At 37.2% G+C, this 18,473-nt stretch overlaps 1 protein-coding gene across 7 annotated transcripts in view; it reads left to right on the top strand.

The window, feature by feature from the left end:
* LOC150101326 (tau-tubulin kinase homolog Asator-like) overlaps positions 1–18,473 on the top strand; it is a 324,567-nt gene that overhangs the window by 79,355 nt on the left and 226,739 nt on the right. Inside the window, exon 2 of one of the 7 annotated variants that reach the window (XM_090400434.1) lies at positions 5,267–5,338. The exons of the other annotated variants lie outside the window; for them this stretch is intronic. The gene's annotated coding sequence lies outside the window, so the exon portion shown is untranslated. The remainder of the gene's footprint in view (positions 1–5,266; positions 5,339–18,473) is intronic. 7 annotated transcript variants of the gene reach the window in all.

Here is an 18,473-nt window from a genome sequence, read left to right as displayed (position 1 = left end):
ATATAATAATAATTATCATCATTGCCTGGTTCCACTAGGGTTATGATGTCAGATTACAAAACTAGTAAATAAACCAGGCAGTTAATGCTTGGTGTCATTTTTATCGAAAATGGCGTTAACATTGGCATCTTTAATTATTGGTGAACAATAGGATACTTAATATCCTTAATTCATAGGGACTCTAGCAACTATGTTATGGTAATTACCTTATTGGGATAATTTTGCATATTTCAGTGTCATCAATGGATGTGTCCCATCCACATAATTTAGGACAAAGCTCATAAATCATGGAATGTAGATACCTTGTAAAAGTTGAAGCTAATGATAAATCTGTGAGTTTAGGATACTGTTTTGTTTTATTTCATATGTTGAGAATTCAGAGGTGTAACTAGCTCATCAAAACTTGAAATTGGGATTGGAGGAAAAGAACTTGGACCACAACAAATTCTAAAATGATCCTATAAATATGGATAAGCATCTGATTTTTTACATCTTTCCATTCCTCTTAGAGACTGGCCTGCTATGGCTGAGTAATTTGCCTTCCTAGAAACCTGCTTATGATAAGGTAGTTAACCCTGTCTGGATGTTTGTAAATTACATGTTCCTCTGATCATATTGCCCATTTTTAAGGTGGTATAGTGTTTGTTGAATCAAATCGATTCAACAGAATTCAGTCCACTTTCAATCATCACTCTAGGAGTGATGGTTGAAAGCGGACTGAAATTTAGAGGGCACATTGCAAGTGTTGCAAATGCTACTGTGACATGCTTCATTGTTTCTTAGCCTTGCAAATATTTATTAAAACATTGTGGTTGTTAACTGTCAATTGTATTTATTTATTTACTCTTTGAGCCCAGTTTTGTTTCTTCGACTTTTATACTTTGCAATAATCTACAAATATCGAGAGAAACAAAGGGAGCTACATCTGGTATTTATTGATCTGGAGAAAGCATACGATAGAGTGCCAAGGCAAGAAGTCTGGAGGTGTCTGAGGGAGAAGAAGGTGCCGGAGAAATATGTCAGGTTGGTGCGGGAAATGTACAGAAATGTGAAGACAAGTGTTCGGACCTGTTTGGGACAGACAGAAAGTTTTCAAGTAACAGTTAGCTTGCATCAAGGGTCAGCATTAAGTCCGTTTCTGTTTAATATTGTGATGGAGGTGGTAACAGAGGAGGTGAGAGAAGATGCACCTTGGACAATGTTGTATGCAGATGACATCTTGCTCTGTGTAGATTCAAGAGAAGAAGCGGAAACTAAACTGGAAAGATGGAGAAAAGTACTGGAAGAGAGAGGTATGAGACTGAGCAGAAGTAAGACGGAGTATATGTGTTGTGCAGTGGGCGGTGGCCAGGAGACAGATCTAGAGCTGTAAGGAAATGTCATCAGGAAGGTGAGAGACTTTAGATACTTAGGTTCAACAGTGGAAGAAGATGGAGGAGCTGAGAAGGAAGTGGGATGCAGGATACAAGCGGGTTGGAGGAACTGGAGGGAGATGGCTGGAGTGTTATGCAATAAGAGGGTGCCGATCAATCTGAAAGGCAAAATTTATAGGACAGTAGTGAGGCCAGCTATGACATATGCTATAGAAACTGTGGCCCTGAGGAAAAATAACATCAGCAGGATGGAAGTAGCAGAGATGAGAATGCTTAGGTGGATGTGCGGTGTTACCAGAAAGGATCATCTGAGAAATGACTATGTCAGGGGAACAGTGAAAGTTACGAACTTAGGAGCGAAAATACAGGAGGCAAGGTTGAGATGGTTTGGTCATGTGATGAGGAGGGAGGACGAATTTGTGGGAAGAAGGGTCATGCAGATTGATGTGCAAGGAAGGCGGAAGCGTGGGCAGCCAAAGAAGAGATGGAGGGAGCTGGTAGAAGAGGACTTGAAGATGAAGAACTTGGATGTGGTGACAGCCCAAGACAGGAAGGTGTGGAGGAGACTCATAACAAACAGTGACCCCACTTAAGTGGGAGAAGCTATAGAAGAAGAAGATTAATCTACAAGTCTTAATAATGGAATTTGAGACTTAACGTTTTAAACTTGTCTAAGGCACTTATGAGAAATACAATGGGGGGGGGGTTGAAAAATACAACTTTCTGACATTGGATTGCTACACTATTCAAGATGGATCTTACCTTCTTAAGGTTTCAGCCTGTTTGTGATAAGAACTAACAGTACAAAATAGCTGTCAAGCCAGTGAAACCTTAATCAAAAGCACTAATAAAAAGCAAATATAAGCTCTAGGGTAATTCATGTCTTTTAAGGACTACAATACTAAGGAAACTGATGCTGAAGATTGTATTCTCTTGAGCTTTGTTATTAAGGCTGTGGGAAATATCACCATTTGATAAGCATGGGTTGTGGAACAGAAGTTTCCAATTAAATAAGTTAGTCTTAATATCTTCAATTGTAGTTAAGAGTATTGAGCGCTTGGTTAGGAATTATATATAGGATTGGGTTGATGGATGTGATATTGTTTATGGTAGCTAGGTTTGGTAAAGGGTAAACGTTATTTTATCAATCTGCTTGCATTTAATGATAAGGTGATGAATGTGTTGAATTAGGCACATTGATTTTCTTGGACTTTGCAAAGGCATTTGATTACCACATAAATTCTTGTACAAGCTGCAAAGGATGGGAATATACTAGATTGGCTTTCTAAACATTGTTTATTCCCAACAAGTTGTGTATAATGGAGCAGTATTCTTAAAAAAAAAAAAAAAAAGTAAGGTAACCAGTAGTATGTGCCAGAGTTATCTTGTTGGGCTCCTCCTGTTTAACTTATTTGTTAATGATATTTCATGTGGATCGACTAGGAATCTTTAATTGTTTGCTAATGATGCAAAATTGGGTAGAATTTTAAGGAGCATTGTTAATGTTTATTCCCTTCAAGAAGATTTGAATAGACTTCAGCTTGGAGAAATGAGTCGGATTTTAGTTTTAATATGTGCAAAGTGCTGCATTTCAGATTGCAGAGATAATATAAAGCTCTGCTATGTTGTTGTAACCATGCTTCAAGAGGCTGATCTGATTTGAGATTCATCTAGGAGTGATGGTTGAAAGTGGACTGAAATTTAGAGGGCACATTGCAAGTGTTGCAAATGCTACTGTGATATGGAATACATTGCAAGTAAGGATAAGCAGGTGGTTTTGCCACTGTGTAATATAGCATTGTCCAGACCACACATGGATTATTGTGCTCAAATTTGGTTACTTCGTTGTTATTATTATTTGGAAATCTAGGGAAGAGCGACGAAATCAATATCAGGACTCTGGTATGTTGATTATGCAGCGAGGCTGGGGGAATATTAATTGTAGTGTTTGGTGGATAAGGAAAAAAGTGATAAGATGGTGTCCAGGGGATTTATTGATGAATTAACACACAGAGGATTATAAAAAGAGTGTAAGATTAGAGGAGAAGAAAAAGAAGCCATTCTGGTAGTTGTGTAAGACTGTGGTGAATAAGGGTTTGAGAAGTAATTTTTACTTGGAGAATTGGTAAGTGGAACTCATTACTATAATGCATTCTGAATGTTAAGGAGTTTAAAGTTCAATATGATAAATGTGTTGTTAGCATGGTCAGTATGGAAATACCAATTATCTTACTCAGTGGAGGTTGATGTAGTAATAATAATTTTGACTTTCTAAATTTTAAATCTGTTCTTTTGTCCTCGGATCTCTGCAGATGTCCATCTTTAGGAATCAGAGTGACGTCCTTAATCAAAGCATTACATATGCTATGATGGCATATACACTTATCTGCTGAAATATCACTGTCATGAAAAATGTCTCTCTTGTGAGCTATATTTCTTGTTTGGCCTCAGGTGTTGTATGTGCACAGCATTAGTGTCTTCCAAATTTTTGTAAGCTTCTGAAAATAATTATGTATGCTCATCAATATTGTGGCTAATTCAGTGAATAGCTTCTGACTCTTGAATGGATATTTTTATGTATTAATGTGGTTGCTATAGTATGATAACACTTTTATCATACATTTGGAAGAACGACAGGACACTTTATAATTGGAAAAAGAATGGGTTCAGTTCTTGTTATCAGAGGAATCTTTATATGAACTTCTTTTAATTAGCAAGTTAGCCAATTTAATACAGTGATTGAAGGTTTTTTTCTGCCAGAAATTCAGGTTTTTCATCTTGTATACAGGGAAATCTGCCGAAGAACACAATTTGCAGGCAAAATATACCAAATCAGTAGTAGATGACATTGTGTGTAAATGGAGGACTAAATATATGACACTTTGCAAAGAGTCAAAAGACTCCTTGAAAGTGTCATATAATGATGACACACTAAACTTAATTTGCCACTATTTGTTAAAAACTGTTTTTGATGCTCTTAGCTTTCATTAATGTTTGGATTGTGCATAGTGAGGAAAGTGACTGATCTTTGAGGGAGCAAATGTTTGTTTGGCCCTTAACCAGACTACTTCCCCAATCCCTAATAAGGATTTAGACAGTAGTCTGGCAGTAATTTTGTATACTTCATTTTACTTTTTCAGTGTTCCTGCTTATATGGGCATCAAGATGGCAGCAATAGTTTCTAACTATTGGAGGTGGGGGAATATATGTTTTTGATTTTATGTAGATTTTATACCCATTGTAAAGGATAATTATCTTTAGGAAGATTCTTATTAAGTAGTTCCTTATTGAAACAAATGGATTAGGCTCTTATGAAGAGCTTTCAGGAAGTTCTGGCTGTTTCCCATATTTCTGGCAGAGGTGGTGGGGCAAAAGGTGATGCAAAACAATCATGTAAGACTGATTGTTTTGCTTCAGGGATTCTAGTGAAATTGTGATGATTATTATTTTTTTAATATTAAAAATGATTTTCAGCACATTTTAAATGTTTTTTAATGCATTTAGATGCATTAAAAACATTTAGTGTGTTGAGGCAAAACTAAATCACAAGCACCTCATATGGATAACTTATATAAAGAATTTTAAGAAGATCAAAGTTTAGCATCTTCTTCAGAAAGTCCAGTAAAAAAAAAAATTATTTGGTAGTGGAGTAGGAAAAACAGGCAGTCCATAGTAGTATCCTTTATCTATTTGTATAGTTTATTTTATAAATTATTTAACAAACATTACTTGCTCAAATAATTTCATTATATCTAGTGAGAATATATTTTAATTAATGTATCTTAAGAGTTACAAGAATAAATAGAGATTGATGTGAAAGCTTGTTATGTCTGTTGCTAATGTGAACTGTATTTGGTTTATTTCTGTATGCCATCATTTATATCCTACTGCAGCTCTTCTCAGCAATTTAGGGTTTGCAAATCCTGATTAACAGAGCAAGATCTAATCTGATGAGCAGCTACTCAGTAATTTATCTTCTTGAAAAAAAAAAAAATTATAACCAGGTAAAATGAAATATTAATACTCTCACACAGTCTCTCTCCTTTCTTTAACAGAGAAGAACATGGCAATGCTTTCTCAGTATAATAAATACCTATCAGAAAAAGTAAATAATTTCACAAAATTACAACCAAAGCACAACCCTCATGCTTCTCATCAATCTACCAGCCTTTATGTGCTGTTCAATAGATCTTCCTCCTCCTCCCCCCCCCCTCTTGGCTGTTCCTACTGTGGACATTTAGGACAGTCTACCACTTGTGTAGAGGCTTAAGTGCTGTGAGGACATTATGTTGGAGGTTTAATGGACTTTTTACAACACTCAAAAAGAATTAAAATAGAATTTAATACTTCCTATATTTCGTCCTAGTCACTAGGACATCTACGGGGATTACAAAGACAATTAATGTAACATGCACACAAAAACTTACAATACTAAGCCCAACCACGTGGGTGACAATAAAGTCCTATCTAGGTGGAGCGCCCTCTAAGGGCAGTTGTAGGTGGCCTGGAATGTAAGGTGGGACCTCTGGCGATGACTGTTTCCCAAATCTTCGGAAGCTTAATGCAACCGTATTTGTTAAGATTTGGTTGGTTTTTGAGAGCTGCTGCTGCTTCTAAGAAAAGTCTCTCTTTCTTGAATTTGCTGTGGTGGAGCATGGTGGTTTTCTTCCATGATACTCTGTGGGTGGTGTCCAAAACATGGTCAGCCAAGCCTGAATGGCCATAGTTGTGTTTAAAGATGTACGACTTGTGTTCCTCTAGGCGGATGGATGCTGATCTGCCTGTCTGTCCAAAGTATGCAAGCTTACAGGAACAGGGTACTTTGTAAACTCCAGGCAGAGAGAGAGAGGAGGGAGCTGATCTTTTGTAGAACGGATAAGGGTAGCCAGTTTGCGGTAGGGCTTATATGCTGTGTGTAGGTTATACTTTTTTAGTATCTTAGCTATTTTTTCCGAAGTGCCACGGATGTAGGGTATGGTGATGGCATTTTTAAATTCTTGTTGACGAGAGGGACAGGGAATGGGGGAGGAATTGATTATTTTTTTGATGCTGTGTTCGCTGTAGCCATTGGAGAGGAAAGTTCTGTGTATGTGGTTAAGCTCGGTAGTGAGGGCGGTTCCACTGGAACAAAGATTGTGGGCTCTCTTGGTAAGGGTTTTAATGATGCCGGGATGTAGGTAGCGCGATCGCGTAGGATAATGTTCATTTTACGATTGTATTCGCTGGTATTAAGGACAACTGTGGCATTACCTTTATCCGCTCTGGTGATGAATCACCAGATTTCATCACCAGAGCGGATAAAGGTAATGCCACAGTTGTCCTTAATACAATCGTAAAATGAACATTATCCTACGCGATCGCGCTACCTACATCCCGCTAGAACACGACCCCACAAAAACGCAAGTTAAGAAATTAAAAATCTTACTTAAAAAAGTAACCTCCTGGCCCCCCGACATCACGAAAAAACTTAAACCTTTCCGCTCCCGTCCCCCCCGAATATACGGTCTACCAAAAATCCACAAACCTAATTCCCCACTCAGGCCTATAGTAGATGCCACCAATGCACCTTGTTACAGACTGTCTAAACAGCTGGCCAACTCTCTATCCCCCCTCACCGGAAATTCAGCTTCCTATATAAAAAACTCTACCCACTTTAAAGCCCTCACAGAAAATTTAACCTTGAATAATACAGACATATTAGTAAGCTTTGACATCTCCTCCTTGTTTACTAATATTCCCTTAACTGACACTTTATCTCTCTTAGAAAACGTTTTTCCCCCTGACATCTTAGATCTCTTTTCCTTTGCCATCAACTCTGGGTATTTCGCTTGGAATAACAAAATCTACAAGCAGATAGAGGGAACTGCCATGGGCTCCCCCCCTCTCACCCCCCCTTGCCAATTGCTACATGGAAGATTTCGAAAAACGAGCCATAGACTCAGCCCCACTCAAACCTTCTATCTGGCTAAGATATGTAGATGATGTGTTCTCTATTTGGCCTCATGGCCCAGACACATTAGATTCCTTCCTTGGTCATCTCAATAGCCTACATCCAAGAATCCAGTTTACTATGGAAAAGGAAAAGAACAATTGTTTATCCTTCCTAGACACCTTAGTCACGCGCCTGCCTAATGATACACTTGCCTTCACTGTATACAGAAAACCCACACACACAGGCAGATACATTCACAAACTCTCCCATCACCACCCCTCACAACAATATGGCATCATTAAAACCCTTACCAAGAGAGCCCACAATCTTTGTTCCAGTGGAACCGCCCTCACTACTGAGCTTAACCACATACACAGAACTTTCCTCTCCAATGGCTACAGCGAACACAGCATCAAAAAAATAATCAATTCCTCCCCCATTCCCTGTCCCTCTCGTCAACAAGAATTTAAAAATGCCATCACCATACCCTACATCCGTGGCACTTCGGAAAAAATAGCTAAGATACTAAAAAAGTATAACCTACACACAGCATATAAGCCCTACCGCAAACTGGCTACCCTTATCCGTTCTACAAAAGATCAGCTCCCTCCTCTCTCTCTGCCTGGAGTTTACAAAGTACCCTGTTCCTGTAAGCTTGCGTACTTTGGACAGACAGGCAGATCAGCATCCATCCGCCTAGAGGAACACAAGTCGTACATCTTTAATTCAGGCTTAGCTGACCATGTTTTGGACACCACCCACAGAGTATCATGGAAGAAAACCACCATGCTCCACCACAGAATTCAAGAAAGAGAGACTTTTCTTAGAAGCAGCAGCAGCTCTCAAAAACCAACCAAATCTTAACAAATACGGTTGCATTAAGCTTCCGAAGATTTGGGAAACAGTCATCGCCAGAGGTCCCACCTTACATTCCAGGCCACCTACAACTGCCCTTAGAGGGCGCTCCACCTAGATAGGACTTTATTGTCATCCACGTGGTTGGGCTTAGTATTGTAAGTTTTTGTGTGCATGTTACATTAATTGTCTTTGTAATCCCCGTAGATGTCCTAGTGACTAGGACGAAATATAGGAAGTATTAAATTCTATTTTAATTCTTTTTGAGTGTTGTAAAAAGTCCATTAAACCTCCAACATAAAGTCTACCACTGTCTCAAGGGAAACATAAGAAAGAGAAATTTTTATAGATGCAAATCAGAATTAGTAGCCTATGCACTGGGAATTTTCTAAATAAAACAGAAAAAAACATTACTTTACTCCACAAAAATAGATTTAAGAAGCAGAAAATTGAGAGATGTGTTGCTTTGCCCCAACACCCACTTAACTTGCTCAGTAAGTAAAGTCAACAAATAGGATTGTTCAGAGACAGATTATTGAGATCACATTTTTAGCACATGGAAGTTGTAATTGTGTATAGTACTGTTATGCACTGAGTGTTTCAAATTAAAGTACCCCTATTCAGGGCAATGAGCAAACCAGTAGATGAAATACCCTCAAACTTAGTGGGCACCCTAGCAAGATCATGGGAAAGATTTTGACAAAAAAAAAAAAAAAATAAGTGAAATATGGTGCTGTGAGTGGGAGAAAATTACATTCATGCAAACCAGGTGGTATGTGATTGTGAAATGATAGTCAAGTGATAAATGAAGCTATTCATTTGTGATTTATGAAGATAATAACACATATTAGAGCAATTATTTATTTATAATTAAGCAAATAACAATGTAATCTTGAAAGCAAGAAGTTATTTGATGTTTATTTCACTCATTTCATGAAATATGATATCAAAGCATATTACAAAGAGCTGATATGCTGTAAGGAGCTGTCAAGAATATCCAGATGATCAATAGGTGTGGTGTTCAATGTGCTGACCTTTGTGAAGGAGCAATAGCTGATACTGCCATACACCATTGTTTATAGCAGAATGCAGCTGATCTGTCAAAGTTTTGTATGTCATGTGCAATTTCATCTTTTATATCTGCCAGGTAAAGAACTTTGCCCTGATACACACATAATCCCAAAGCCAAAAGTCACAGGGATTGAGGTCTGGTGAATGCATTGCCATTTCATAGAAAATGAGCAACTGATTATCATATCCTCTGTGAAATGCTAATGCAATAATTGTTGAACTTCACCTCTTATGTCGAGGAGGTGCTCCATCTTATATCAACACTGTTGTGTTCAGGCATCCTCATTGCTGCAGTTGTGGAATGACAAAACTGATTAACATGACCTGATAATGTGCAGCATTTACTGTGGAGGTCACAGGTCTAGTTCACTGGATTTCTTTGAAAAACAGAAAAACAGTGCAATAATGAACTTTGCTGTGTGTATCCTCTGTAGTCCAGATGCAGCACTTTTGAGAGTTTACTGTTTCACAAAGATGAAAATGCATTTCATCACTCAATAGGATATTCCAAGGCTGATGCTCATCCATCTCCATGCATGCCAGATGTCAATGCAAACATTTCCTGGATGCTGGCATCTCTCATTTGCAACTGTTGGTTGTGGCTGAGTTTATATGGGTAGCATCGCAATGCTTTATGCAAAGTTCTCCATACCATCGTATATGGAAAATCTGTCTTGCTACAGCACATGCACTACCTGAATCTACAGTATTTTCATATGACTGATCGACGACTGCAGTTGTTATATCTTCAGTCATTTGCAGAAATTCAGATTTATACCCTCTTACTGGTTAAACTGTCAAACTACCTGTCTTTTCAAATTGTCAAACCGTGCTGCACTTCATTTGGTGGCATTGGGCCATTTCACAAAGTCTCTAGGCATCTATACTTGCTAAGTGCTGCTGCAGTATTCCCCCCTGTTCCTATGATATATTCAGGCAAAGCGAGATTCTTCGTGCGAGTTGAATGCCTGTAGAGTCAATCTTACTGTACAGTTAATCCTTCATTTATACTGCCTTACAGATCACATGATATGCAAAACTCACTTGCTGTGCCATATTTTCCCTATTGGTCTGAATGGAAAGATTTTTTGTCAAAATCTCTTCCCACATGATCTGGCTGGTTAGCATACCCACCAAGTTTGAGGGCATTTTGTCTACTAGTTTTCTCTCTCTCTACAGATTGCTAGGGGGGAGGTAATTTGAAACACCTTGTATATAATGTTTTTGAGATAATATTGCCTCTGATCCCTGATGATATCCATGTAATCTGGTATTTAAGAATATGGGATATAATTAGATAATTTATCATAAAATACTAGTATGTTTACCATCTCAGTATGACAGTAATCAAGGACAGAGAAAATATTTATCTCTGCATGTGCGGTTCAACAGTGCATACTGAAGCAATGCTTTATTGATTTTTGCATTTCACACAGCTGGTATAATAATTTCATTTATGTTAATATTTTGAGATCCTGTTCTATTGTTTTGTAAATTTTGGTATGCACTATCTGTTATGTCATTGTCCAGTGAAAGTTACCCATAGGTAAGGTGATTTTAATCAGTTCTATGGAATGTTAATTGCTACTGGAGAATATACTATCACCTATATTATTCACTTTGTTTAAAAGTGATGACTATATATTAGTTGATTTTTACTGAATATATTTGTTTCTGTACTTGCATTAATTTTTCATTAAAAATTAAATTGCCAATAATTGCAAACATCAAATTATAGTAATAAAATTAAAACAGTTTTAATCTCAGTTATTCTTTTCCAGCTTAAGAAATTTCTTTAGAAAATTTGTTTCCAGCTTAAGAAATTTCTTTAGAACATTTGTTTCCAGCTTAACAAATTTCTTTAGAAATCACATTTTGTGTGTGAAGATCATTCATGGTGTCATTCAGTACCGAAGTGACATTTTAATTATGCCTAGCAAATATAATCTCCCATTTGTGTTGTCTTTTGTTGGAAAGTAATGCTTCTCTGATATTTCATATTGTATGTTCAAACATGGTTATTAGTTGCTAGATAGAAGGATATTATTATATCTCAAGACCCCCTCCCCCCATGAAGTCAAAGACACAGCCTCATATACCACACCTTTAACACACTCAAATTCTCTGCAGACACCACTCTCTCAGGCAAAGCATTTCAATCATTCACAACTCTGCATACAAAAAACCTGCTTCTCACTTCCCTGATCACACCCTCCTTATACAGCTTCCAGGAATGACCTTTGGTTTTCCCCTGATCTCCCACTGTTTTCTGTAAAACCTCTCCAACATTGTTCCTATAACAACCCTTTACTAATAACCCCTTAGTGGCTATGCGCTTTGCAACCATATGCCTGGGGAAGGAGTGTCCTAGGTTCGATTCCGGTCGACGACATGAGGAGCTTAAGGATCCTCCTTAGCCATAGCCAAGTGAGCCAGTCTTGGGCATGGACAGCAAGGTTTCCCCCCCCCCCCCCCCCCCCAGTTTATCTGGGGTTTCTCATCCCGCAAGCAGGCAAACCGGCCCCCGTGAAATCACATGAATACAGTCAGGAATACTTAAGACAATCTCTCCAGCCATAGGTCTGAATTGTCAGCTATGCCGGTCTCGAGCCTGGATAAAAATAGGGGGGGAATTGAAGTGGTGCTGTGCCTCCTCATAAAAGGGACTCAAGGCCATTAAATCACCATACCAAATGAATGAATATCACCCCCCCCCCCCCATTTTCATCCTATCCATTAGACTCTGTAAATTGCATCTTTTCAACCTTTCCTGATATTCGACATTCCAGAGATCAGAAACTATCTTAGTCAGTCAGTCTCTGGACCCTTTTCAACATCTCTTCATCCTTTTGAAAACAAGGTGACCAAATCTGTGCACAGTAGTCCATGTGTGGCCTAATCAAAGCCCTATACAATGGAACAAGAATCTCTTTACTTCTAGTTGTCGTTGTCCTCATAGTTTTGGCAATGTGTCCTCGAAATTTCAGATTCTTATCCACTATCACCCCAAGATCTCTTATTTCCTCCACCTCCAACAATATATCCCTACCAAGCATAAATTCTACATCCCATCTTTGTTTCCCAAATTTTAAAACCTTACTTTTTCAACATTGAACTTGCATCCTCATTCCCGTGCCCATTCACTCAATTTATTCAAGTCTTCTTGTAAGGCCACAACATCTTCTCCACTCTTCATAGTTCATCCCAACTTTGCATCATCTGCAAACAACTGAATATCCCCATCCAAATCTTCACCAGTATCGTTAATATACGGGGTGAACAGCAGTGGCCCTAAAACAGACCCCTGATATCTTCAGATTTTCTCCTGGGTAATAAGACAGGACTGCATGTTAATAGCATTGAAATTCACTTAGTTGTCTTCCCTCCACTGGAGATTGGTGAGGAGACCAGTGTTTAAGATATTGATTCAAGCTTCAAGATCTTCCATAAACATTTGAATACTATACAAAATTGCTTGAATACAAAGGAAAATTGGAGAGTACTGTTATCAGCGAAACAAAGAATAAGATTTGATGTAGAGAGAAAGTCAGGAGGAAGAGCATTTATCTGCTGTATGGCTCTCTTATCAGATTTCCTTATCAGGAAATCTGATAAGAGAGCCATCCAGCAGATAAATGCTCCTGATAAGGAAATCTGATAAGATAGCCATTCAGCATGACATTGAATGACCAGAGAGGAAACTAGTAATCTCCAGTCACAAAGGATAGGAGGAAGAACTTAAGATAGTTGCTTGTTGAGAAAACTTAGATGCCAGAAATGATTAAATGCCTTGTAAATATCAAAGAATGAAAAATGTGGAATCCATATTGGTGAACATTAATTAACTGATAGGTCTCCAGTAATGAAGAATATGATTTTTAAATCCCACACATGAGAACTACAAGAATCTATGGCACATAAGTGCCATATGTGAGTTGTAGATGAAGGTTGAGAAAGAAGAAACCTATTGACATTCTTCCTAAAGAGTGTAGGTCAAAATTGTTGGGAAACACAAATCTGAGGAAGGCTGTTCTAGAGGACAGAGGTAGATGGAATAAATGAATGAGAGAAGAAGAAGGTTTGATGAGTTTGCAGTTATATTGAAAAGGGATGTTGGATAACAAGTGGAGGAATAATGTTTGTCACTTCACTGGAGCACTGACCATGGAAGTACCTGTAGAAAAGACAGAGCTAAAATGTATTGGCGAGACAGAGGTTGAAATTAGTCTGTGAGGGAAGGGTTTGGCTCATCTGTGAGCCAAATTGCTCTCCTTTGGATAGCATCAAAAATTTTTAAGGAGGTTTTAGATGCTGCATCTCAGATATGTGTACAGTATTATAAGGATCACTAGATCTGGGATTTATATATGGTTAGTAGCTGAGTGGGTGTAAAATAGCTTGAGTGGAAAAGAATGACTAATTTTTAGAAGCTGGGGAAGCTATTGATATGATGTGTTTGTGCCAAGAGAAGTTTGAAGTAAATATCAATCCAAGGAGAGATAGTTCATCCTGTCTGTGTGTATTACTGAGGATGAGAGAAAGTGAGCTGAGATCCCTTTTTGTGACAGAAAAGGCAAGATTGCATGTGGCAGCATTGAAGGTGACTAGGATATCCTGCTTCAGTGAAGGTTGGTATGGAGATCAGTGTTTAAGGCACCTTATCTTGATGTAAAGAATGTCTGGGAACTGCATGATTTGCAGATGATCAAGTAATTAAGACAATTTACAAAGTGCAATATATAATTTAAACATTACAGTAGAATAGTTTGGAATGAAAATATCCATAGGTAAAACTAAAACAATGGCAGTTTCTGGGCAAACTCCAGTTAGAAGTAAAATAGTTATCTATAATAAAATAATAGAACAGATAAATACTTTCAGTTAACTTGGATGCGAAATATCATCTTCTTTCTCAGATTTCATCAGGAACATTGGGAGTCTGTAAATGCTTTCCATCAGTTCCTTATCCTTGCTATTGGTCTTAGTTCAGCAAACTCTTCTCACGTTCTATTAAAGTCGACCTCCTCCATGTATTTTTTAGGATGGCCATGCTTTCTCTTTCCTTGTAGATTCCATTCCAGGCCTGCATGACAGATTTCTTCATAATCTTTCCAAATTGTATGTCCAATCCATCTAAATTTTCATTTTCTGATTTCAAGGTTGACTTTTGCTGATTTGTTCTTTCCAGAGGTCTTTGTTAGTAATAATTTGTGACTACCAAATTCGAAGTATGCTCCACAGACATCCAATTTATGAATGTTTGTAATTTTCTTTGTATTTCCTTTGAAACAACCATGTTTTGCATCCATATAAAAGAACTGATTTAATACATGCATTAAATATTTTTAATTTTGTATCTGTGTGAATATTTTTCATTTTCCATATCTACTATGTGTAGTATATGCACTTCTTGCCTTTCGAATCCTTATGTCAACATCTTTAGTTGCTCCTTCATCTGCAGGAGCAACTAAACACTGCTGAGATATGTAAAATGTGAAACAGTTTCGATTTTTCCATTTTCAATTGAACTTGTCTTGTTCACATTGATTCTTGTTTCTTTTGTTTGTATTTATTTTCAAATTGATTTTCAGTGATTCTTCTTGTAATGTGGTTAGTTTGTTTTGGATATCTGCATGTCTATGAGCAATTAGACATACATCATCTGCATAGTCTATATCACCCAGTTTTATTTATTTTCCATCATACTCCTCTGGCATGTTTCATTGCTGTCTGTTCTAGAACTTGATCTAGCACCAGTATAAATAAGGGAGATACCAGACATCCTTGTCACACTGTTAATACAGTTTGAAAGGGTTGTGACAGATACCCATCATGCAGCACCTGGCATTGGAATTTCTTATATCCTTCCTGTATAAGGTTTATTATCTTCTGTGGTATTCTTTTGTTTTGAAGTGCATTTCACACACAATCTCTAGCAATGGAATCTAACACTTTTTCATAATCCACAAACAACAAATATAAAGGAGAGCTAAATTCACTCAACTGTTCGATTATTATTCTTTAGGTGTTAATGTGGTCTATACATGATCCATTTGGCCTAAAACAGACTGCTCTCTTCTCATGCCCTCATCTAAAATATTTAAGATTCTTGAAGAATAATTTTGCAGAAAATTTTGCCAATGACACATAGCAGGTTTATGCCCTTCCAATTATTACAGTTTCCTAAATCTCCTTTCTTTTGTATTTTTACTATTATTCCTGTATTCCAATCCTTAGGGAATGTCTCTTTTACCAAGATATCTTGGAATAGTGGGTGGAGCATATCTGTGGTTGCTGTCATGTCAGATTTTAGAACATCTGCTATGATACCATCATGTCATGTCACCTTCACATTTTTCATTTCTTTAATAGCTTTTTGTTATCTCCAAGTTAGATGGTGGGTTGGTATCAATTTTTAATTCATCTACTCCTTTTTCTTCTGTTTGTATTCTATCACTGCTATTATTCAAGGTTTGACTAAAATGTTGTCTCCACCTTTCCAATTGTTCTTCTGTTGACACTAGAATTTTTCCATTGAGATCCTTCACTGGGACATGCTTTTGTGCATGGCTTTTCCAGAAAGTCTTCTTATAATACTGTGTTAACTCTTTACTGTTATACTTGCCTGCAACGTTTGTCCTCGATGCCATTTCTTCAAGCCACTGCTGTTTATCTTTTCTTTAAGTTCATTTTGGGGAGTATTTCTTGCACATAATGTCAGCTTTCTTTTTTTCCTTTCATCCACTAGTATCCAAGTTTCCATCGATAATCATCCTTCTTTCTTTCTTTCTCTCTTTAGCATATTCCTAAAACATGTTCTGCTGTATCATTAAGACCTTTTTTTACCTTTTTCCTTTTAGCCTTTATATCATCATTCCTTATATCCTCTCCTCCTTCAAAATTAATATCCATATTTTCCCTTTTTTTAAACTCATTTCAGACTTCAGCATTTTGTAATTTAGCAATACCAAATTTCCATCTATTAAATGTTTTCCACTGATGATTTTTTTGAATATATAACTGCATAGATCCTATTATTAGGTTGTGATCTAAGCCAATAACAGCACTTCTTTTATTTTGGACATCTAATAACATTTTCCTGCACATTTGGCTGATAGCAATATGATCTGTTTGATTCTGTGTTTTACGATCTTGTGACACCCAGGTTACTTTGTGTGCTCTTATGCTGGAAGATTTTGCCACCTACTACTAAGTTAAATTTGCCACACATTTCCACCAATAGTCCAATATTTACATTTCTCTCTCCCAAACCATGTTTACTCATTACATTCTCCAGCCCCTCATTTTTTTGTACCCACTTGAGTGTTGAAGTCACCCATAAGAAGTATGCTCTCATTACCATGCCTCATCAAGTTCTTATCAAGTAGACTGTAAAACTTATATTTCTTCAAAGGATGCATTCTCAGTTGTGGCATAGCACTGAACAACTCTTAGTCTTGATGATACAACATGACAGAATTTCATGCCAGCTTGGACGTTGCCAGGTTAAACAAGGCCCCCATTGTTGTTTTTGCAGGGAACCAGGACGAACAGCAAAAAAGTCAGTTACTGGAACAAATCCTGTTTCAAGATTTGTTCCATTAGCTGAAACACAACCCAACTTAAGATCAGTATTGTCAACAAGAATCTTGAATGACAAAGAAATGGAGCTAGCTGAGGAATTGGATAAGTACCAGATCGATATTATAGGGGTGAACTGAAACAACAATGGCAAAAACTGGTGAGATCTTTCTAAGGAATAAATATGAATTGCTATATTCAGGCAATAACAATCAGGGAAAAGAAGGAGTAGCTATAGTATTACACTAAATACAAGCTAATCTTGAATGCCAGGCAATATCAAGTAGAGTAACATGGGCAAATATCAGAATGGAGAACTGGATAATGAGACTTATTTGTGTCTGTGTTCCCACAAAAGGTTCTACTAAGGTAGAAGTGGAGGAAGTATGTGAGACTTTAGAGACAGCAACTGATACAATGAAAAAAGAAATTCGGTCCTTGTTGGGGATCTAAATAGCAGAGTAGGAAATGATTGTCAGACATACAGGAATATTTTTGAAAATTAGGAAAAAAGAGCAAAGCAAATAATAATGGCATATACCTATTGGATTTCTGCTTGGGACATGGAATGGTTATTACTAAGACAATGTTCCAACATAAAAATGTACATAAATTCACATGGAGAGAAGAGGCAAGGAATTAGAAAAGTCTAATTGACTGTTATTGTTGATAGTGATGTTTTCTCACTGGTGCAAGACACTAGAGTGTACGAAGAATTTAAAATCGGAAGTGATCACCATTTAGTCTTAGATAAAATTTAATTTCATATTGAAAAGAAAAACATGTAAGAAAGTTTTAAAGTGAATGAAAGTCGAGCATCTCTCGGATGTGAACTGTAGACTAAAATACACAAACAATATTCAAGAAAAAATGAAAGAGTTTGAGAATAGGAACCAAACCTTGGAGATTCATTGGCAAGCCTTGAAGAAAATATTGATTGATTCAGTGAGAGTCATGTGGTGAGACTGTATGCAAGAATAGAAAAATCAGAACTCCATGGTAGAGACAGTTTAAATAGGCAATCAAAAAAGAAGAAAGCATATTTGGAAGTTTCTGGCAAATAAGTCAGCTTGTGCTCTTAGAGAATACAGAAAGAAATGTAAGAAAGCTAAACACATCCTTTCTTTTAGGCTTGCACGGTGATCCGAATGCATTTTTGGAAATTATGGAGACAACTACCGTGTTTGAATAAAAACTTTAGTTTAATATTACTAAAATTTTACAATTCGACGTTTCGACCTTTATGTCAAGGTCATCTTCTGGAGCGTACAAATATACACAAGAAACAAGCTATACTACAATCATACCGGTTCGTTAAAGACACTGACTAACCGCTACCACAATTGTTGACCTGACCTCTGGTGAAAGCTAAACACACTTCAGCAAGAATATAAAAAATAAACATCAGGAAGGTGGCAAAATATTCTGGAAAATGTTGAAAAAAGTTCTGAAATGGAGGAAAGAGTGCTGTAAATAGATAAAGGTGACATGAAAATATACTTGGGAAAAAATGGCTAAATGAGACAAGCAATGACAGTACAGTGTAAAAAACAACAACAGGCATGCAATCATGAATATATATCCATTGACTAAAATAAACAGCCAAAAGGCTTTAGTTCGACGATGCAAAATTATATTAGTGTATATTAGATCCAACATTA

Source organism: Typopeltis vanoorti, chromosome 11 (genome assembly GCF_054136105.1).
Source record: "Typopeltis vanoorti isolate ZY-2024b chromosome 11, IOZ_Tvanoo_1.0, whole genome shotgun sequence".
In the NCBI taxonomy this organism is placed as follows: Eukaryota; Metazoa; Arthropoda; class Arachnida; order Uropygi; family Thelyphonidae; genus Typopeltis; species Typopeltis vanoorti.
Note: the sequence above shows the minus strand (reverse complement) of the source record. Positions and strands in the feature narration are given on the sequence as shown.